Source organism: Hordeum vulgare, chromosome 6H (assembly GCF_904849725.1).
Source record: "Hordeum vulgare subsp. vulgare chromosome 6H, MorexV3_pseudomolecules_assembly, whole genome shotgun sequence".
Lineage (NCBI taxonomy): Eukaryota > Viridiplantae > Streptophyta > Magnoliopsida > Poales > Poaceae > Hordeum > Hordeum vulgare.
Window position 1 is genome coordinate 103,195,253 of NC_058523.1, and position 23,506 is coordinate 103,218,758.

A 23,506-nucleotide genomic window follows, 5' to 3' on the forward strand; every position below is an offset into this window, starting at 1 on the left:
GAGTTTTTCCGGTTCTTCATTCATAGAGGTCTCACATCTCTACATTATTGGCATTTTCATAACTGCATGTTCTTAAGAGTTTGCTCAATTTGGAGCTCATTTGCTAAAGTTATGGCAGTTCTCGTCTTTCGTGTTTTCTTCCAGTGGTTGTACCGCTACCCCGAGAGGTTGTACCGCCCACACACTGGCTGTTTGAACTGGCCCAGCACCAGGCTTCAACCGGACACAGTTCTGTTGAGCTCCGGTTGTTGGGCGGTGGTGGACCGCTTGTACCTCTATATTATAATAGCCCGGTACTACCGATGGTCTAGTCAGTTATACCGCTCGAGACTTAGCTGTGTCCAGCGATCGAGTTGTGTGGAACCGCCAGCCTCGTTTCTGTTGTGGTTTGGTGGATGGGCAACGGATGGGCGGTTGTACTGCTTCAGCGGTTGTACCGCCCGCGTCACCGGTTATCCCGCCCGTGTGTAATTCTGGACATAACGGGCAGATTTGTGGGGACCTATTAAGGGGGTCTTCTTGCCCAATGGTTCCCCATCTTTCCAGCTCGTGTTTTCCCCCCATTGTTGACCTTCTTTTAGCTTGCTAACTCTCAATCCCTCTAATGATTCTTGCTGGTTCTTGATGGAAAAAGAGAGGAGATATATATCCACATTTCCACCAATCGCTTTCTCCTCTATGTGAGGGGAACCCCTTGGATCTAGTTCTTGGAGTTCTTGGTATTCTTCTTCGTTCTTCCTCTCATTTCCCATCATAGCATTAGTTGTTGTGATGGGACTTGGGAGACAAGGACTTGGTAAGTCCGTGTGCCCTTGCCATTTCATTTGGTGCATAGGTTTGAGTCTCGACGGTGATACGTGAAAGTGAAGTTTGAGAAGCTTATTACCTTTGGGCACTTGGTACCCTAGAAATTGTTCTTCGAGGATGCTTTGGCGTCCTAGAAGCTTGGTGGTGCCTCGGAGCTCAATCATTGTGGTGTATAGCTCCGGACAAGTTTCACGGTGTCAAATTAGGTTGTGGAGATTGCCCCGAGCATTTGAGGACATCTCGGAGCCACAGTCCATTGTGGTGAAGCTTCATGGTGTCGTTGGGATCCTCCAATTAAGTTGTGGAGATTTACCCAAGCTTGTTTGTATGGGTTCGGTGACTGTCCTCAACGGTCCTTTAGTGGAATCACGACATCTTGCATTGTGCGAGGGCGTGAGGAGATTACAGTGGCCTTAGTGGCATCTTGGGGATCATTGTGCCTCCACACCACTCCAAACGGAGATCAGCATCCGCAAGGGTGTGAACTTCGGCATACATCGTCGTCTCTGTGTGCTTCGGTTATCTCTTACTCGAGCCCTTTACTTATGCACTTTACTTTGTGATAGCCATATTGTTTCTTGTTATATATCTTGCTATCACTTAGTTGTTTATCTTGCTTAGCATAAGTTGTTGGTGCACATAGGTGACCCTAGTTGTTTTAGGTTTTGTGCTTGGCAAATTAAACATTAGTTTTATTCCGCATTTCTTCAATCCTAAACCATAATTATTTTAAAGCGCCTATTCACCCCCTAGGCGACATCGATGTCCTTTCACATGTCAACTCCAGCACATGCTTCTTCCAGTGTGGTTGTGTCCTGCTACTTCTTGAGCTTGCGTTGGTTTTTCCCTTGAAGAGGAAAGGGTGATGCAGCAAAGTAGAAGTAAGTATTTCCCTCAGTTTGAGAACCAAGGTGTCAATCCATTAGGAGTATCAAGATGAGGCACCAATGAACCTGCGCAAAAACAAACAAACTTGCACCCAACGCGATAAAGGGGTTGTCAATCCCTTCATGATTACTTGCAAGGTGAGTTCTGAAGGTGATAAAAGGTAAAAGGAAATAAAAGTGCATCAAAGTATTTTTGGTATTTTTGTAGATCTGAATGTATGATGTGTAAAATAGACCCGGGGGCCATAGTGTTCACTAGAGGCTTCTCTCACGATAGCAAGTATTACGGTGGGTGAACGAATTACTGTCGAGCAATTGATAGAATCGCGCAAAGTCATGACAATATCTAAGGCAATGATCATACATATAGGCATCACGTCCGAGACAAGTAGACCGATACTGTGTGCATCTACTACTATTCCTCCACACATCGACCACTATCCAGCATGCATGTAGTGTATTAAGTTCATAACAAACGGAGTAACACCTTAAGCAAGATGACATGATGTAGAGGGATAAATTCATGCAATATGATATAAACCCCATCTTTTTACCCTTGATGGCAAAAACACGATGCATGCCTTGCTACCCCTACTATGCCACTGGGTGAGGACACCGCACGGTATGAACCCAAAACCAAGCACTTCTCCCATTGCAAGAATTATAGATCAAGTTGGCCAAACGAAACCCATAACTCGAAGGGAATTACAAGGATACGAAATCATGCATATAAGAAATCAGAGGAGACTCAAATAATATTCATAGATAATCCGATCATAAATCCACAATTCATCGGATCTCGACAAACACACCGCAAAAGAAAGTTACATCGGATAGATCTCCATGAAGATCATGGAGAACTTTGTATTGCAGATCCAAGAGAGAGAAGAAGCCATCTAGCTACTAGCTATGGACCCGAAGGTCTGTGGTGAACTACTCACGCATCATCAGAGAGGCAATGGTGTTGATGAAGAAGCCCTCCATGTCCGAATCCCCCTCTAACAGGGCACCAGAATGGTCCCCAGATGGGATCTCGCGGAGACAGAAGCTTGCGGCGGCGAAAAAGTATTTTCGTGGCTCTCTGTGGAGGTTTCGGAATTTTTGGGAATTTATAGGCGAAAGAGGTAGGGCAGAGGAGCCACGGGGGGGCCACGAGCCTGCTAGGCGCCCCCTAGGGCGCGCCTAGGGGGCTCGTGACCTCCCCCGAGACTTCGTGCCTTGGTTCTCAAGTCTTGTGCGTATCTTCTGTTATGGAAAAAATCATCCCGCGGGTTTTATTCCGTTTGGACTCCATTTAATATTCTTTTGTGAAAAAACGTCAAAAACACGGAAAAAACAGAAACTGGCACTAGGCACTGAGTTAATAAGTTAGTCCCAAAAATGATATAAAATGGCATATAAAGGCATATAAAACATCCCAAGTTGATAATATAATAGCATGGAACAATAAAAAATTATAGATACGTTGGAGACGTATCATGTCCCAAATCATCAACACCAATTGCACTCATTGGAGGGGTGCCTTTCCTTGTGTCAATAATGTTTCTTGTTGTGTAGCATTCGCAATAGGTGTGGGATTTGTGTTGTCATTTATTCACAAATCAAAAGATGGGGAATCAAAAAACCCGTCGCCATGGTAACTTGTTGAACTTGATCTACATAACAGCTGATCAATATTCCCCTGTCCTTGCAACACATCCTTTGCATCTCTAGCTGACTTTGTACGCAACATAATTTTGGGTGGAGGTCTTGGTGGCATGCATCTACTCACAATATTGAAAACCTCCACTTGTGACAGGGTGGCTTGAAAAGTTGGTAGTGGAGCAGGTTGGGTACTCATTAATGTTTCTGTTGAGGAACCATCACTTTTGGTTCCCTCATGAGTTGGCGCGAGATCATCATGGGGCGCTGTGTTGCACATTGGTTGGCATTCATGAGCCTTTACTTGGCAATGTTGTCTGGGCAACTATGAAAAGTTGTGGTGCCTCCTCAATGCTTGTTAATTTGGGTTCTGCAACTACCTTTTCTGCAATACCTCCTATATCTTCTCCCTTTGTTCCCTTTGAAAAATATACAACCTTTTTTCTCTTTGGATCCTTCCCCTTATCAATAATTACTCTATGACGGCTAATGCCCTTAATCAGTACAGTTGGCCCACAATCAGGTATCTAACTGTACTCTAAATAGCGTGACAAACACTAAAGTTGGCAATGGAGGGACTTTGGTTCAAGGTTCCATCAACGATCTTTTCTTAGAAATTTAATCTTTCCATTCAGGCAACCGCAAGTTCTTCTTGACCAATACAGTCTTTTTCTGTTTTTTGGCCATTGGTGGAAGTGGTACGGGGCCAGCCATAGTGTTTCTTTGTGGATGCGGAGGAGGTACAATGATGGTATACAACAACTTTTTGTATGATGACTTTGACCCAACAAATTCCAAGCCCTTTGATGCCTCCTTCATATCGAACTCTTGGTTTTCTCATTCAAGTATCATATGGTAATCAAGCTGCCTCTCAGATCTTCCAAATATGTCTTCAGAGTCAATGTTTGGCACATCTAGAAGTTCAGTGAATATGTCTTCCATTTTGCAGAGTTCTAACAAACTCATGTCCTCATGTGGCTGTCCCCCAATTTTCTTCTTTGATTTTGAAACATCATGTTTTCAATAGTATTTTTCCATCCACCATTTAAATGTAGTGTTCTCATCAGTTGCCTTACTCTTGCTGTCCTCCTGGTCGATATTATCTTTGTCCTTGTTAGTGTGGTTACCAGTACGATGGCCACCATCATCACTGTCATCATTCTCCTCATTCTTGTCACTTTCTGATCCTTCATCTAGTACTCCATCATCTCTGTTATCGCTATCATCATCACCATCATCTCCACTTCCTTCATCACCATTTTTTCCAGTACCCTTGTTGCCCTCATCGTGGTCATCAAAGTCTTCGCGGTCGTCACTCCCCTGTTCTGTTTTATCTTGGTCCTCCCTCTTCGTCATCCTCTTCAATAACCTCTTTGTCCTTCTCTTCATCTTCAACTTCGTCCTTCTCTTCATCGTCCTCTTGCTCTTCATCTTCATCGCCTTCTTCCTCCTCCTTTTCATCCTCCTATTCCATCTCTTCTTCTATAGTATATTCATCTTCGTCTCACTCATCATCATCTTCTTCATGGACCTTTGTGAAAGTGCATCATTGCCGTTAATTATTTTTGACATCTATGACAATTTCATTTGTATTTCTAACCACATGCTCTAATGTAAACAGCTCCGACAAAAGTAAAGAGAAGCATGGACGATTATTTCCCCTCCACTCGGAAAAAGGAAAAAGATGGAGTGCCATGAAAGTTTTTATTTCCTTCATGAGTCCTTAGGGCAACCACACTATTAAGAGGGGGTGCATCATGAAAATTATCTGGGAATCAACTCTTCATAAAAATAAGTTATGGAAAATCACTTCTCAGATCTGTCAAAATTGACAGTGAAAACTTTGTGCTTAGGCTGGAACTTCCGGGATGGCCGGAACTTCCGGGGACCGGAAGGTCCGGGGAGCTTCCAGGCCAACCAAAGAAACTGCCAACCTATGTGCAATGTTTCTGTTTTGGCCGGAACCTTGCCGGACCCTGGCCATAATTTTTGGGGCGACTGGAACTTCCGTGCTCCGGATCTTCCATCCCCATCGTGACTGCTTCCGCGGAACTCCAACCGGGTGCAAACATTATGTTTACGCCAGAACCTGCCCAGGACTTCCGAGGTCCAGAACCTCCAGCCCACCCGGAACTTCCGGGGTTGGTAGAAATCTGGCCTCCAATGGCTCGATTTCTTCCCCACCTATAAATAGTTTTCTTCTTCCCTGAGACGAGTAGCAACTCCAATTTTCCTTCTCGGCCATTTTCAGACCACTATTTCTTGGAGTTCTCCCGCCTTAGCCAACCAAAGCTCTTGATATTTTGAGGAGTGAAGGAAGAGTGCGTGATCTACGCATTCACCAAAGCAAAATTTGATACCCCTTGTTTCCGGGTGCACCTTGTTACTCTCGGAGGTTGGAGACTCCTAGGCGGTAGCAGTATGATACGTCTCCAATGTATCTATAATTTTTGATAGTTCCATGCTATTATATTGTCAAACTTTGGATGATTTGTACGCCTTTTATATATTTTTTGGGACTAACTTATTAACTCAGTGCCAAGAGCCAGTTCCTGTTTTTTCCGTGTTTTTGACCTTTTTCACAGGAGAATATTAAACGAAGTCCAAACGGAATAAAACTTCCGAAAATATTTTTTCCGGAACAGAAGATACGCAAGGGGCGTGAGAACCAAGGCAGAGGCCACCAGGGGAGGCCACAAGCCCCCTAGGCGCGGCCAGGGGGGCCGCGCCTAGCAGGCTTGTGGGCCTTCTGTGGCTCGTATGCCCTACCTCTTCTGCCTATAAATTCCCAAAAAATCCAAAACTACGGGAGAGATCCACGAAAATACTTTTCCGCTCCTGCAAGCTTCTGTCTCCGTAAGATCCCATCTGGGGCACGTTCTGGTGCCCTGCCGGAGGGGGATTCAGATACGGAGGGCTTCTTTATCAACACCATTGCCTGTCCGATGATGCGTGAGTAGTTCACCATAGACCTTCGGGTCCATAGCTAGTAGCTAGATGGCTTCTTCTCTCTCTTGGATCTTCAATACAAAGTTCTCCATGATCTTCATGGAGATCTATCCGATGTAATCTTTTTTTGCGGTGTCTTTGTCGAGATCCGATGAATTGTGGATTTATGATCAGATTATCTATGAATCTTATTTGAGTTTCTTCTGATCTCTTATATGCATTATTTCATATCCTTGTAATTCTCTTTGAGTTGTGGGTTTCGTTTGGCCAACTTGATCTAATATTCTTGCAATGGGAGAAGTGCTTGGTTTTGGGTTCATACCGTGCGGTGACCTCACCAAGTGACAGAAGGGGTAGCGAGGCACGCATCGTGTTGTTGCCATCAAGGGTAAAAAGATGGGGTTTACATCATTGGTTTGAGTTTATCCCTCTACATCATGTCATCTTGCTTAAGGCGTTACTCTGTTCGTCATGAACTCAATACACTAGATGCATGCTGGATAGCGGTCAATGTGTGGAGTAATAGTAGTAGATGCAGAAGGTATCGATCTACTTGTCTCAGACGTGATGCCTGTATGTATGATCATTGCCTTAGATATCGTCATGACTTTCCGCGGTTCTATCAATTGCTCGACAGTAATTTGTTCACCCACCGTAATATTTGCTATTTTGAGAGAAGCCTCTAGTGAACACTATGGCCCCCAGGTCTACTTCACATCATATTTTCAGCCTTACACTTTTACTTCGTTGCACTTTCCGCCTTCAGATCTCACTTCGCAATCAATTTTGAAGGGATTGACAACCCCTTTATAGCATTGGGTGCAAGCTCGTTTGTGTTTGCGCAGGTACTCTGGACACTTGGCTTGATTCTCCTACTGGATTGATACCTTGGTTCTCAAAACTGAGGGAAATACTTACTGCTACTGTGCTGCATCACCCTTTCCTCTTCAAGGGAAAAACCAACGCAAGCTCAAGAGGCAGCAAGAAGGATTTCCGGCGCCGTTGCAGGGGAGGATTTCTGGCGCCGTTGCCGGGGAGGATCAAGTCAAGAATAGTCTCCCGTCAACGTGTCAATTTCTGGCACCAGGGATTATTCTAGGTGAAGATTATCCAAGTAAGTGTCACAAACTCATCTCTTGCATTTACTTTTTTGCCTCTCGTTTTCCTCTCCCTCACTTATGAAAAACAAAAATTTACAAAAATATTTGCCTTTTTCGTTCGCCCTTTTCTCTCGCTTGCTTTCTGTTCGCTTGTGTGCTTGTTTGCTTGCTGAAGTCACCATGACCGAAAACACAAAACTTTGTGACTTCTCGAATACTAATAATAATGATTTTATTAGTACTCCGATTGCTCCCGCCAGTAGTGCGGAATCATACGAAATCAATGCTGCTTTGCTGAATCTTGTTATGAAAGAGCAATTCTCCGGCCTTCCTAGTGAAGATATCGCAGCCCATCTTAATACCTTCATTGAGCTTTGTGAAATGCAAAAGAAGAAATATGTGGATAATTAAGTGATTAAATTGAACCTTTTTCTGTTCTCGTTGCGAGATCGAGCAAAAACTTGGTTTTCATCTTTGCCCAAAAATAGTATTGATTCTTGGAACAAGTGCAAAGATGCTTATATATCCAAGTATTTTCCACCGGCTAAGATTATCTCTCTTTGTAATGATATCATGAATTTTAAGCAACTTGATCATGAAAATGTTGCACAATCTTGGGAGAGAATGAAATTGATGATTAGAAATTGTCCCGCTCTTGGCTTGAGTCTTTGCATGATTATACAAATCTTTTACGCTGGTTTGAATTTCGCTTCTAGAAATATCTTGGACTCCGCCTCAGGTGGGACATTCATGGAAATCACATTAGGAGAAGCCACAAAACTCCTAGACAATATGATGACAAACTACTCTCAGTGGCACACTGAAAGGTCACCTACTAGTAAAAAGGTACACGCTATAGAAGAAATTAACTCGTTGAGTGCTAAGATGGTTGAGTTAATGAAATTGGTTGCTAGTAAAGGTGCTCCTTTAGATCCTAATGATATGCCCTTGTCTTCTTTGATTGAGAGTAGCAACGCGAGCTTGGACGTTAATTTTGTTGGTAGGAATAATTTTGGCAACAACAATGCTTTTAGAGGAAACTATGTTCCTAGGCCTTTTCCTAGTAATCCCTCTATTACTTTGGCAACTCCTACAACAATACTCATGTAAATTACAATAAATTACCCTCTGATCCAGAGAGTAATATCAAAGAGTTTATCAACTCATAAAAGATTTTCAATGCATCCATAGAGGAAAAACTACTCAAAATTTATGATTTGGCTAGGAGCGTTGATAGAATGTCTATTGATATTGATGCTTTGAAAGTTAGATGTGCTCCTCCCAAGATCAATATGGATGAAACTTTGAAAGCTATGCGTGTTTCCATGAATGAGAGCAAAGAAAGAACCACCCAAATTCGTGCTAGACATGAATGGCTTAAAAAGGCGTGTTCTCGTGATAAGAATCACGAAGATCTTAAAGTGCTTGGTGTGACTCGCAATGAATCCTTGTTTTCTAGTGTCAAACCTAATGATGATGGGGCTGGATATGAATCCACTTTGTTTGAAAAAGGCCCCAACAATTCAGAGTCCATCTATCTTGATGCTAAAAGCATTGAAAGTGGAGTAGAAGATATCAAAACTTTGAGTAGTAATGAAACTACTACTTTGGATTTCAAGGAATTCAATTATGATAGTTGCTCTTTGATTGAATGTACTTCCTTGATACAATCCATGCTAAACTCTCCACACGCTTATATCCAAAACAAGGCCTTTACCGATCATATAGTCGATGCTATGATAAAATTTCTTGAAGAGAAACTTGACTTGGAAGTTTCTATTCCTAGAAAGCTTCATGATGAGTGGGAACCTACTATCAAAATCAAAATCAAAAACTATGAATGCAATTCTTTGTGTGATTTGGGTGCTAGTGTTTCCGTGATTCCAAAGTCTTTATGTGATGTTCTAGGCTAAAATGAGATTGAGGAGTGCTCTCTTTATTTGCATATTGCGGATTCTACTGTCAAGAAACCCATGGGAAGGATCAATGATGTTCTTATTATTGCAAATAGGAACTATGTACCCGTGGATTTCATTGTGCTAGATATTGATTGCAATCCTACATGCCCTATCATTCTTGGTAGACCTTTCCTAAGGACTATTGGTGCTATCATCGATATGAAGGAAGGGAATATTAGATTTCAATTTCCTTGAAAGAAGGTCATGGAGCATTTTCCTAGAAATAAAATAAGATTGCCTTATGAATCCATGATGAGGGCTACTTATGGTTTGAGTACCAAAGACGACGACACGTGATTCCATCAGCTTTTGCCTAGCTAAGGGCGTTAAACAATAGCGCTTGTTGGGAGGCAACCCAATGAATTTCTCTTTTGCTTTCTGTTTTGTTGCGTCCACGCCATCATAATTCTGTTATGATTGTTTCTTTTGTGTTTCTTTTTGTGTTTGAGCCAAGCAAAACCTTTATGACTAGTTTGGTGTTGGTTGTTTGATCCTGCTGGAAAAAGACAGAAACTTTTCGCCCACGAAAATATTTTTCATTTTTATCCAGAAAGAGCTTTTGAGTTGATTCTTTTTGCTGCTGGTTGATATGCCATTTTCCCAGGCTTTCGTAATTGTTCAGAATTTTTGAGGTAGCATAAGTATACAAAGTATACAGATTGCTACAGACTGGTCTGTTTCTGACAGATTCTGTTATTGTTGTGTTGGTTGCTTGTTTTGATGAAACTATGGATAGTATAGGGGGGGGGGGGTACTAGCCATGGGAAAGTGAGAATACAGTAATCTAACACCAATATAAATAGAAATCAAGTTTGATACAGTACCTAAAGAGGTGGTAGTTTGTTTTCTTGTGCTAATGATATCACGAGTTTTTGTTTAAGTTTTGTGTTGTGAAGTTTTCAAGTTTTGGGTGATGTTCTCATGGACAAAGGGATAAAGAGTGGAAAGAGCTCAAGCTTGGGGATGCCCAAGGCATCCCAAGCCAAATTCAAGGACACCAAAAAGCCTAAGCTTGGGGATACCCCGGGAAGGCATCCCCTCTTTCGTCTTCAATCCATCGGTAACATTACTTGGAGCTATATTTTTATTCACCACATGATATGTGTTTTGCTTGGAGCATCTTGTATAGTAGGAGTCTTTTATTTTTGTTGTGTCACAATCATCCTTGCTACACACCTTTTGAGAGAGACATGCACTCATCGTGAGTTTGCTAGAATACTCGTTGAGCTTCGCTTATATCTTTTGAGTTAGGCAATTTAGCTCACATGTGCTTCACTTATATCTTTTGAGCTAGATAATTTTGCTCTATGTGCTTCACTTAGATCTTTTAGAGCATGGCCGTGCGTAACTTGGCAGTTGCCTTGTTCTGTGAAAGTAGTCCCAAAGGTGATAGGTACCTAAAGAGGATACAATAAAACTTCCATCTTCATGTGCATTTATTAGAAAGATAAGTTTGATTCCTCTCAATTAGTTTTGAGACGTGGATTTGGTGATATTAAGAGTCATGTTAGTAGGGTGTTGTGAATCTAGAAATACTTGTGTTGAAGTTAGTGATTCCCGTAACATGCACGTATGGTGAACCGCTATGTTAGGAAGTCGGAGCATAATTGATCTATTGATTGTCATCCTTTGTGTTGCGGTCGGGATCGCGCGATGGTTAACACCTACCAACCCTTCCCCTAGGAGTATGCGTTTAGCACTTTGTTTCAATTACTAATAAAAACTTTCGCAATAAGTATGTGAGTTCTTCATGACTAATGTGAGTCCATGGTATAGATGCACTTTCACCTTCCACCATTGCTAGCCTCTCTAGTGCCACACAATTTTCGCCGGTGCACAAACCCACCATATGCCTTCCTCAAAACAGCCACCATACCTACCTACTATGGCATTTTCGTAGCCATTCCGAGATATATTGCCATGCAACTCCCACCGTTCTGTCTCATGACTTGTGCCGTCACTCTCATATTGCCATTGCATGATCGTAAGATAGCTAGCGAGATGTTTCAACGTCATACGCCAAGCTAGATCGTTGCACATCCCGGTACACTGCCAGAGGCATTTCCTATAGATTCATCATTGTTCTAAGCTTTGAGCTGTGAGTAAATAAAAGTGTGATGATCATCATTATTAGAGCATTATCCCAGGCGAGGAAATAAAAAAAAGAGGCCAAAGTTGCCCACAAAAAAAAGAGATATAGAAAGAGGGCAAAGATCCCAAACAAAAAAAAACAAAAAAAAGAGAGAAGGGACAATGTTACTATCTCTTTCCACACTTGTGCTTCATAATAGCACCACGTTCTTCATGATTGAGAGCCCCTCGTTTTGTCATCACCATATGCTAGTGGGAATCTTCATTATGTAACTTGGATTGTATATTCCAATGATGGGCTTCCTCAAAATTGCCCTAGGTCTTCATGAGCAAGCAAGTTGGATGCACACCCACTAGTTCTCCTTTTGAGCTTTCACATACTTATAGCTCTAGTGCATCCGTTGTATGGCAATCCCTACTCATTCACATTCATATCTATTAATCGGCATCTCCATAGACCTTTGATACGCCGAGTCGATGTGACCATCTCCTCCTTTTTATCTCACAACCTCAACCACACTCTATTCTACCCATAGTGCTATATCCATGGCTCACGCTCATGTATTGCATGAGAGTTGAAAAAGGTTTGAGAAAGTAAGAGTGTGAAAACAATTAATTGGCCAATACCGGGGTTGTGCATGATTTAAATTAGTTGTGTGGGGATGATGGAGCATAGCCAGACTATATGATTTTGTAGGGATAACTTTCTTTGGCCTTGTTATTTCGAAAGTTCATGATTACCTTGCTAGTTTGCTTGAAGTATTATTGTTTTCATGTCAAGAGCAAACTATTGTTTTGAATCTTACGGATCTGAACATTCATGTCACATGAAAGAAGTTACAAAGGACAAATTTTCCAGGTAGCATTCCACATCAAAAATTCAGTCTTTATCACTTCCCTACTCTAGGACGAGTAGGAGTTAAGCTTGGGGATGCTTGATACGTCTCCAACGTATCTATAATTTTTGATAGTTCCATGCTATTATCTTGTCAAACTTTTGATGTTTTGTATGCCTTTTATATCTTTTTTGGGACTAACTTATTAACTCAGTGCCAAGTGCCAGTTCCTGTTTTTTTTCGTGTTTTTGACCTTTTTCACAGGAGAATATTAAACGGAGTCCAAACGGAATAAAACTTCTGAAAAGATTTTTTCCAAAACAAAAGATACGCAAGGGACGTGAGAACCAAGGCAGAGGCCACCAGGGGGCCGCGCCTAGCAGGCTTGTGGGCCCCCTGTGGCTCGTCTGCCCTACCTCTTCTGCTTATAAATTCCCAAAAAATCCAAAACTACGGGAGAGATCCACGAAAATACTTTTCCGTCGCCGCAAGCTTCTGTCTCCGCAAGATCCCATCTGGGGCACGTTCTGGTACCCTGCCGGAGGGGGGATTCGGATACGGAGGGCTTCTTCATCAACACCATTGCCTGTCCGATGATGCATGAGTAGTTCACCATAGACCTTCGGGTCCATAGCTAGTAGCTAGATGGCTTCTTATCTCTCTTGGATCTTCAATACAAAGTTCTCCATGATCTTCATGGAGATGTATCCGATGTAATCTTATTTTGTGGTGTGTTTGTGGAGATCTGATGAATTGTGGATTTATGATCAGAATATCTATGAATCTTATTTGAGTTTCTTTTGATCTCTTATATGCATGATTTCATATCCTTGTAATTCTCTTCGAGTTGTGGGTTTTGTTTGGCCAACTTGATCTATGATTCTTGCAATGGTAGAAGTGCTTGGTTTTGGGTTCATACCGTAGTTGACCTCACCCAGTGGCAGAAGGGGTAGCGAGGCACGCGTCGTGTTGTTGCCATCAAGGGTAAAAAGATGGGGTTTACATCATTGGTTTGAGTTTATACCTCTACATCATGCCATCTTGCTTAGGGCGTTACTCTGTTTGTCATGAACTCAATACACTAGATGCATGCTTGATAGCGGTCGATGTGTGGAGTAATAGTAGTAGATGCAGAAAGTATCGGTCTACTTGTGTCGGACGTGATGCCTATATGTATGATCATTGCCTTAGATATCGTCATGACTTTGCGCGGTTCTATCAATTGCTCGACAGTAATTTGTTCACCCACCATAATATTTGCTATTTTGATAGAAGCCTCTAGTGAACACTATGGCCCTCGGGTCAACTTGCTAGCTCAAGAGGTAGCAGAGTACTCTGGCAAGGAATCGCTCACTGTGAATACCCCCATAAATTTTTTGAGGGATTGAGACCACCCCAAGGTATACCACTAGTGGTTGAGAATCTTCTTCATGGTGTTGTCTCAAAGAGAGAATAGGGTGAGCCTTCGTGGTAACATCCACCTCACTAAAAAGTGACGTAGATTCCCTCCAAGGAAGTGAACATCGACATACATCCTCGTCTCTCGGAGTTGCGGTTATCCCTAACCCTATCTCTACTTGTGGTTATTTGTCCTTGTGATATTTCTTATTGTACTTGTATTATTTGTGCTAAACTATTTAATTAATTGTTGTCTTGCTTAGTACGGGTAGTATGACTACCATCTTTGCACTTGTTAGGCTCACCTTCATATTCCGCATTATTGCCTAAAATTGTTAAGAAACAATTAAAATTTGTAATTGTACCTATTCACCCCCCTCTATGTCCATCTTGATCCTTTCAATTGGTATTCGAGCTCCGTGCTCAAATTTAGTGGCTTAACCGCCCTAGAGCAAGATGGATAAGGATGGGAACCCGTTGCGTGCTCCTCCTCGTGAAGGAGGAGCTTCATCCATGGATGAAGGGAGATCTTTAACTTCTGAAGATCATGAACATGCCCTCGCTAAGTAGAAAGAGGAGCATGATGCTTCGATTGAGGCTTTGGTGAAAATGAGGTTGGAAGCATTTGGTGTGAAAATTACACCACCGGAAAACCCAACTGGTGTGTTAAAACAATCAACTGCATCCATTCCCAATTCTGGCCAAGAACCTCCATCTGACAACAACACCGGTGTTCTGTGTCTATATGCTAAACCTAGAGTGGAGAAACCTAAGTATAATGTTGGGGGAAATCCTCTGTGGCTATATGCTAAACCTAGAGTGGAGAAACCTACATATAATGTTAGGGGAAATCCTCCTTTACTTGATAACACTGCCGATTTTTCTTTGTGGAGAGTTGGCCAATGATAAGATGCTGGAGATCTTGGAGAAAGATTACAACCCTGTGAACCCAAGGGATCTCACACCGGGTGAAGTATTTGACAAACGCCTCAATGACACCACGATCATGCTCATAAGAAAAGGCATGTCTGACAAGAAAAAAAGGCCTTACATTCACTTGTCAAATGCAAAAGAACTCTGAGATAATATTGTGATGAACAAGATGGGAACATCCTCTCTTCCTCTTGCACAATATGAGATTGCAAAAGGAGCATTGCAATACTTCTGCATGGAGAAAGGAGAGAACCCCGAGCATCTTCTTGAAGGATTGATGACACTTGTTGCCGACATAGAATCATATGATTGTGACAAGTGTCAAGATGGATTCAATCTGACGAAATGGTTTCTTGTGGATAAATGTTGAATGCTCTTGCCCCATACCGCCATCAATGGTATGGGACATAAGGAGAGAACATGGTTTTAGGGACATGTCTCCTAATGATCTCATCTCTACCTTCCAACTGTTCGAAGAATCAAAGGCAAATGCTACAAGGCATCTTGCCATGCATGGCTCCTCACCACCCATGAAAAATCTTGCCTTGAAGGCCAAACTTGTGAAGGATGATGATGATGTCAGTGAAGAAGAAGAAGAAGCTATGAAGATGAATCAGATGATGGGCTCTCATACGAAGACATGGCTCTCTTTGTCAAGAAGTTCAGTGCTGGAAAATTCAAGGGAAGATTCCAAAAGAAGAAAGTAAGGACTTATTACAATTGTGAAGAAACCAACCACTTCTCAAACGAGTGTCCTTATGAGAAGAGAGAAGACAAACCAAGATTTCTGAAGACCTTTGTGAATAAGAAGTTCCCTAACCCATTAAACTCCAAGTTCAGAAAAAGAGATGGGAAGGCAATGGTTGCTCAAGGTTAATCCGACCCCGATGATGTTGGGGTGTTGTAGGTGTAGCACAAGACACTCAAGCCATATTAGGACTGTTCAACAAAGGTGGCGATGTTGTCACGTACAACTACATGAAAGACTATAACGGTAATGCATACAAATGCCTAATGGCTCAAGATGTGATGGAAGATGACGAGGGACAAACATCTTCAGACAAGGTGAAGGTTTCCTTCTCTGGTGGAGTTAAATGGGTGATTGATAGCAGATGCACAAATCATATGACTGGAGATGGCACATTACTTATGGACTTCATGGAAGCAATTCGACCATTTATGAGCATTGTATTTGGTGGTGGGACTAAAGGATAGGTACTTGGGCTGGGCAAGGTAGCCATCACAAATGACATGTCACTTGCAAATGTGATGCTTGTCCAATCCCTTAAATATCACTTACTTTTTGTGCGTCAATTGGCCTTGGTTGGCTATGATACACTTTTTGGACTCACGAATCTGAAAGTCTTTAAGAGAGATACCCTTGAATTTTTCTTTGTGGGGGAGTTGGATGGCAACCTTTATATGGTTGATTTCTCGAAAGAGAGAACATTCCATGCAACTTTCCTCATGGCCAAGGTCGACAAGGGATGTCTATGGCATCGCCCGCTAGCCCATGTCGGTATGATAAATCTTCAAGATATCTTAAAGGGTGAACACATTCTTGGACTAACCAATGTATCTTTTGAGAAAGATCGTGCGTGCAGTGCTTGCATTGCAGGGAAACAACATCAATCAAAACATCTTCCCAAGAACATTGTATCAACCTCAAAGACCCCTGGAGCTCCTCCATGTGGATCTCTTTGGGCCTCCTTCATGGGATAACCTCGGTGGTAAGAAGTATGGGTTTGTCATTGTCGATGATTACTCAAGATATACATGGGTGTTCTTTCTTATATCCAAGGATGAGACAAAGATCACCTTCATTGACTTTGCCAAGCAAGCTCAGCGCAAGTTTGACAAACAAATCTTGGCAATAAAAAGTGACAATGGATCTGAATTCAAGAACTACACCCTCGAAGATATTCTCGGTGATGAAGGTATTGAGCATCAATACTCTACACCATATACCCCACAACAAAATGGGGTAGCTAAAAGAAAGAACCGCACACTTGTGGAAATGGCAAGATCCATGCTAGATGAGTACAAGTCTCCTCACAGTTTTTTGGGCTGAAGCCGTGAACATCGCATGTCATGCTTCAAATCATCTATTCTTCCGCAAGATCTTGGAGAAAACACCATATGAGCTCATTACAGGGAATAAGCCAAATTTCAAGTATTTCCTGGTGTTTGGTTGCAAATGCTTCATTCTCAACAAGAAAGAACGGTTAGGAAAATTTCAATATAAAACAACCGAGGGCATATTTGTTGGAGATGGATCAAACTCTCATGCCTATATGTGTTGTAGAAACTTGTGACATGTTGTTTGATGAATTTAATGGCTCCCATGGGGAGGAAGTTAATCTAACTGATGCAGGTGAAGAAGATCCTTCGCAAGACATCTTGACCATGGGTGTAGGTGCTCTCCTTCCAATGGAAAAAGTTCCCTATGGAAGTGCAAATAAGGACACAAGCGCCACACATACTCATTCAACAACTATGCCTCTGCCAGCACACATCTCATCCCTCAAATGGAGTCCATAATTCAAGAACATGAAGATGTTCACGGTCAAGTACAAGAACAAGATCAAGTTCATCATCAAGTACAAGACCAAGAACATGCATATGTCGACATTGATGAAACTACTGATGATGATGAACCTCAACAAATGATGCATCAAGATCTTCGTCCACACATTATGGATCCTTATGTTGAGGATGTTCATGATGGGGACGAAGTTGAACCTCATAAAACCTGAACATCCATCATTCCTCGTGTGGACGGTCGCGTTGATGTTGACCAAATTCTCACCAAGATATCGGAAGGTAGAGTCACTCGTAAACAACTGACAAACTTTTGTGCTCACTTTTCCTTTGTCTCTAGTGTTGTGCCTCTTAATGCACAAGATGCGTTGATGGATCACGACCGGCTTGTTGCTATGCAAGAAGAGTTGAACAAATTCGAGCGCAACCAAGTGTGGTGTTTAGTCGAAAGACCAACTAAGGAGCACAATGTCATTGGAACAAAGTGGATCTTCAAGAAAAAACAAGAAGAAAATGGTGTTATCATCAGAAACAAGGAAATGTTAGTGGCATAAGGGTTCTCACATGTTGAAGGCATGGACTTTGATGAGACCTTTGCCCCCGTTGTCCGTCTTGAATCAATTCGCATTTTACTTGCTTAGGTTGCCTTCAATGGTTTTACTCTACACCAAATGGATGTTAAGAGTGTCTTCCTTAACGGCCCTCTACAAGAAGAAGTATATGTTGCACAACCACCTGGGTTTATTGACCCCGGTCACAAAGACTATGTGTACAAACTTCACAAGGCCTTGTATGGCCTCAGAGAAGCACCTCGTGCTTGGTATGATCATCTTAAGAAGTTTCTACTCAATGATGGTTTTGTGAGAGGGGGGATTGACCCTAATCTCTTCACTAAGAGGGAAAAAGGTGATTTAATCTTGTGTCAAATTTACGTAGATGATATCATTTTTGGTTCCCCTAACATCCATTTGTGCAAGAAATTTGCGGACACCATGACAAAGAACTTTGAAATGTCGCTCAACAAAGATTTGAAATTCTTTCTCGGTTTCCAAATCCAACAATGTTAACAAGAAATTTTCTATCTCAAACCAAGTACTTAAAGGATATTCTTGCAAAGTTCGGCATGCCAAATGCTAGTCCATGCAAGGTACCCATGCCAACCACAACTGCTCTTAACGAGGACACAAACGGTATGCCATTTGACCCATCTATTTACCGCTCTATGATTGGTTCATTGCTTTACCTTTGTGCATCTAGACCCGACATCACGTTAAGTGTAGGCATTTGTGCTAGATTTCAAGCTTCCACTAAGGAAAGCCATCATAAGGCGGTTAACCATATTCTTAGATACCTTGTTCACACCCCAAGGTTGGGTCAATGGTACCCCAAGGATGCCAAGTTTGATCTCATTGGGTACATAAATGCAGATTGGACAGGAGACAAAGTGGGAAGAAAATCCACCTCCGGGGCATGTCAGCTTCTTAGACGCTCATTGGTAAGTTGGTCCTCGAAAAAGAAAAATTGTGTCTCCCTTTCCACTACTCAAGCGGAATATATTGCAACTGCAAGCTGTGCAACACAATTGTTATGGATGAGGCAAACTCTAAAGGACTATGAAAGTGCCATCAACATTGTTGAAAACCCTAGTGATCATTCTTGCACCAAGCACATTGACATTCGGTATCACTTCTTAAGAGACCATGTGAAAAAGGGTGATATTGACATTGCTCATGTTGGCACGGATATGCAACTTGCTGATATTTTCACCAAGCCATTGGGTGAATATAGGTTCTGTCAACTCAGACGTAAACTTGGTATCTTAGAACTTGACAACATTATGTGAAATCTTGCACTCATGCCAACAGTTATGTCATGTTGAGTCTAGATGTAGGCATGTGTTTAGGGGGAGACACTCAATTCATGAGTTATCTCACCCTATATGATGCATAACCAAACTAGACACTCTCAAAGTTACTGTGTCTCACTTGTGTGACCCGGTGCTTTAAATAATGCAGTTGTGATGTTGGACTCAAGGTTAATATCTTTGCAGTGCCAACTCACATATGCTCAAACATGGTGGATCCATCTACCGCCCTCGGTTTCTCTCCGAGAGTTTGAATTTTTTTCTCTCATTCTCCACACTCATATTTGTGGATGTTTCTCTCTGATCTGTTCCTGTTTTCTTCATTATGAGTGTAGTAGATATATATGACCCTAGATCAGAACCTACCTAAGCCTCTCTCATTATGAGTGTAGTCACAAGCTTCTTCCATCCATTTAAAAAAATTGTTGGGATTGTAGTAGTCTGGGTAGCCCTCGGCCTCACCCTCTCCAGTTCTCGGGACTTTAGAGAATCAGTATTCTCTCTGGTTAACCCGGACCTTCCGAGTTGGCCGGACCTTCCGCCTGCGAGAACTTCTGTCTTGGCCGGAACTTCCGGGCATCGTGTTAGGGGCTATGAGATGCGGGCAGGGGTTACCAAAGGGGCTATTCCCCATTTTCCTCCCCTCTTCCCCTCTCCTCCTCACCTCTTCCTACGACGACCCCTCTCCCATCGATGGCTTCCTGGCATGCCGCCGGCTCCCGGAGCCTCCCTCCTTCCATCGGGCCTGGAGGGCCTCTCGCCTGCTCTTCACCGTCCCCACGGATCAAGGTAGCCCAAGCTATTTTATGTGCCTTCCCTTTGGTTTCAATCCTAGGGATTGTGGGCTTGCTTATGGGTTGAGGATAAACACCTCCCTCTCTATTTTTCCCGTACTACCTCCACCATAGCCCTGTCGTACACTCTCCATTCCAGTCCATTGTATAGATTATGCCATCCTCACCTTCGATCTGGGAGCAACCCTGTGAACTGCCTTGTGCCCCAAAACTTCTAGGCAGGCCGGAACTTTCTTCTGACGGACCTTCCGGAACACCCTGAACTTCCGGGCTCAGCAGAGTTCTGGCATTTTCCTCCTGCAATGCGATTTATTTTTTCCTCTTTGAAGCTTGTGCACTTACTCTATCCCTTCACTATTTCTATCACCTCCCTTCAGCAGGTGGATCTGGCTCTGGTGCTCGACCATCCGAGGTGTACGAACGGAAATCCAGAGAAAGGGTCAAGAAGACAAAGGTTGTTGTGTTAGGTCCCAAGAACATGTTTGACTGCTATCCTGAGCCTGATGTTGAGCCCGAAGATCATGACTCACCTTCTCCTGCACCTACTCAGTCAAAGAAACGGAAGACTGTTTCCAAAAAGGGCAGTTCCACAAAGGGGCAAGCCAAGTCATGCTCATCCTCCTCCTCCCGTGCCCATCTCTAGGAAAGAGTTGTCGGTGACGGAGTGGGTTGCTAAGCGCCAGATCAATCCCTTTAATGAAGAGTGTGAAGATGTGGCAAGCTCCAAGTTCTCGACCTTATTTCAGCAACGCACCTATGATGAAATCTTCAATCAGTTTGTCAACAAGTTTGTCATTCAAAAGAGTATCAACGTCGCTCATTTTGACAAGACCCCCACCAACACTGCATATTTTGTGGGGGTTCAGAATATTTGTGTCAAGCTCAACCTTCTTCCTCTCATGAACTTTTAGCATGAGGTGTCCCCACCTCTTGTGGCTCAGTTTTATGCCATTATGCTCTTTGGGACCGATTCATGATGCACTCTCACATGGATGTCCGCTGATGAGAAGCTCTCTGCCCCGTTCACTATGCTGGCTCATCTCTTGGGATATGAGTTCACTGACACTACTACTGATCGTGGGTACAAGATCCATGACAAAGGGGTCTATCAGGTTCATCACTCTTCTATTGGTGATCTTCTCCCCTTCTATGATACCATTCACCGGATTTTTCGCGAAGTGCTTGTTGTCAAGGTTGGTGACCGAAACAAGATTCATGGTCATCTCACCAACCTTCTTCATTTCACTTGTCACAACTCTAGTCCTCTTGATTTGATGGATGTCATATGGAATGAAATATACAGTGTGGTGATGAACCGCAAGGTACAGATTTATGCTCCCTACATCACTGCCTTGATTGCTGAGTGTGCTCCTGATGCGCTTGTTGGTCGATGTCTGACTGCTCACGCTAGCATTAACTTCTTGGTCAAAAAGGGCAAGGCCACCATTAATGAGGGTGCCGGTGATGAGGAAGAGGATCTTCATGCTGTAGATTCACAACACTTTGAACCTCACTCTCACTCTCATGCTTATCATCGTGGGGAACCTAGTGACTCCGTGTCAAGGAAGAGCAACAAACTCTGACGGCTTCTAAAGAACATGTTCTGTCTACAGCAAGATATGCACAAGAAGCAGGTGGGATGGGCACAAGTCTAGGAATGAGGACATGAAGGCCCTTAAGGATGGGATGCGTGCATTTGGCATGACCCTTGCTCATGGTTCTGAGCCTGATGTGACTCTGTTTAATCAATACCAGTCCAAGTTTACTCGGTTTGATGTCGAAGCTGGAGATGAAGCCACTTCTCATCACCCTCACGGCCCAGTGTCCTCTGACGAGTCCTCCGACGGCTCAGCTCATGACCTCAATTAGAGACTGCAGTAGTGCATCCTTCGTATTCTTCCTTTTTGCTATCTTGATGAAAAAGGGGGAGATGTTGGATTGCTTGATAGGGGTCATCGTTAGGGTTCATCATTGTCATTTGCCTATTCTCTTATTTGCTATCCTTTCTTTATTTCCTACCTTTGCTTTATTTGCTACTATTTGAACCTTACCATTGTGTTTCCGTTAAAAACTATCTATCCATGTATGTGCACTTTATGGGTTACATGTGCTGCAAGGCATCTTTCATATCTGTATCTCATATTCTGAGTGATATTCCCGTATATGTGTCCTCACACACAAAAATCAAGGTTAGTAAATCATTTCATGTTGTTGTGTCCTGCTTATATTGGTAGCATAGTGCGAGGGGGAGCTACTTCCAACTGTATCTTTAACATTCAAATACAAATCTAAAATGAGGCATAAGGTGTGGGGGAGTTATTTCCTTTCATAAAAACTGCTCTATAACATACATACTTTGTGAGCCTACCCTCTCAAGCATTATTTTCATCAATGTCAAAAAGTGGGAGATTCAAAGTGCATCATTGCCCTTAATTATTTTCTACATCTATGCCAATTTCATTTTTTTTTCTAACCACATGCTCTAGTGTAGACAGCTCCGACAAAACTAAAGAGAAGCATGGATGGTTATTTCCCCTCTACTCATAAAAAAGAAAAAGATGGAGGGCCATGAAAGTTTTTCTTTGCTTCTTGAGTCCTTAGGGCAACCGCACTATTAAGAGGGGATGCATCATGAAAATTATCTAGGAATCAACTCTTTGTAAAAATAAGTTCTGGAAAACCACTCCTCAGATCTGTCAAAATTGATAGTGCAAACTCTTTGCCTAGGTCGGAACTTCCGGGACGGCCGAAACTTCTCGGACACGCGGAACTTTCGAGGACCGGAAGGTCTAGGGAGCTTCCGGGCTAACCATAGAAACTGCCAACCACTATGCAATGTTTCTGTTTTGGCCGGAACCTTGTCGGACCCTGGTCGGAACTTTCGGGATCCGGAACTTCCATCCCCATCGTTACTGCTTCCGTAGGACTCCAAGTGGGTGCAAATATTTTGTTTACACCGGAACCTGCCCGGAACGAGGCCAGAACTTCCGGGGTCCTGAATTTCTGGGGTTTGTAGAAATCTAATCCCCAACGGCTCGATTGCTTCCCCACCTATGAATAACTTTCTTCTTCAATGAGACGAGTAGCAACTACATTTTCTCTCTCCACCATTTTCAGACCTCTATTTCTTGGAGTTCTCCCTCCTTAGCCAACCAAAGCTCTTGATCTTTTGAGGAGTGAAGGAGGAGTGCCTGATCTACACATTCACCAATGCAAAAGTTGATTCCCCCTTGTTTTCGCGGTGCATCTTGTTACTCTTGGAGGTTGGAGACTCCTATGCGGTAGGAGCACTCCAACGAGGAATCGTTCATTGTGATTACCCCCGGAAACTTTGTGAGGGTTTGGAGACCACCCAAGGTCTACCAATAGTGGTTGAGAATCGCCTTCGTGGTGTTATCTCAAAGAGAGAATAGGGTGAGATTTCGTGGCGTTGGTGTGCCTTCATGGTAACATCCACCTCTCTAAATGGCGACGTAGCTTCCCTCCAAGGAAGTTAAGATCGGTATACATCATCGTCTCTCGGAGTTGCGGTTATCCCTAACCCTAATTCTCTACTTGTTGTTATTTGTCCTTGTGATATTTCTTATTGTACTTGTATTATTTGTGCTTAACTCTTTAATTAATTGTTGTCTTGCTTAGTATGCATAGCACGACTACCATCTTTGCAATTGTTAGACTCACCTTCATATTCCGCATTATTGCCTAAA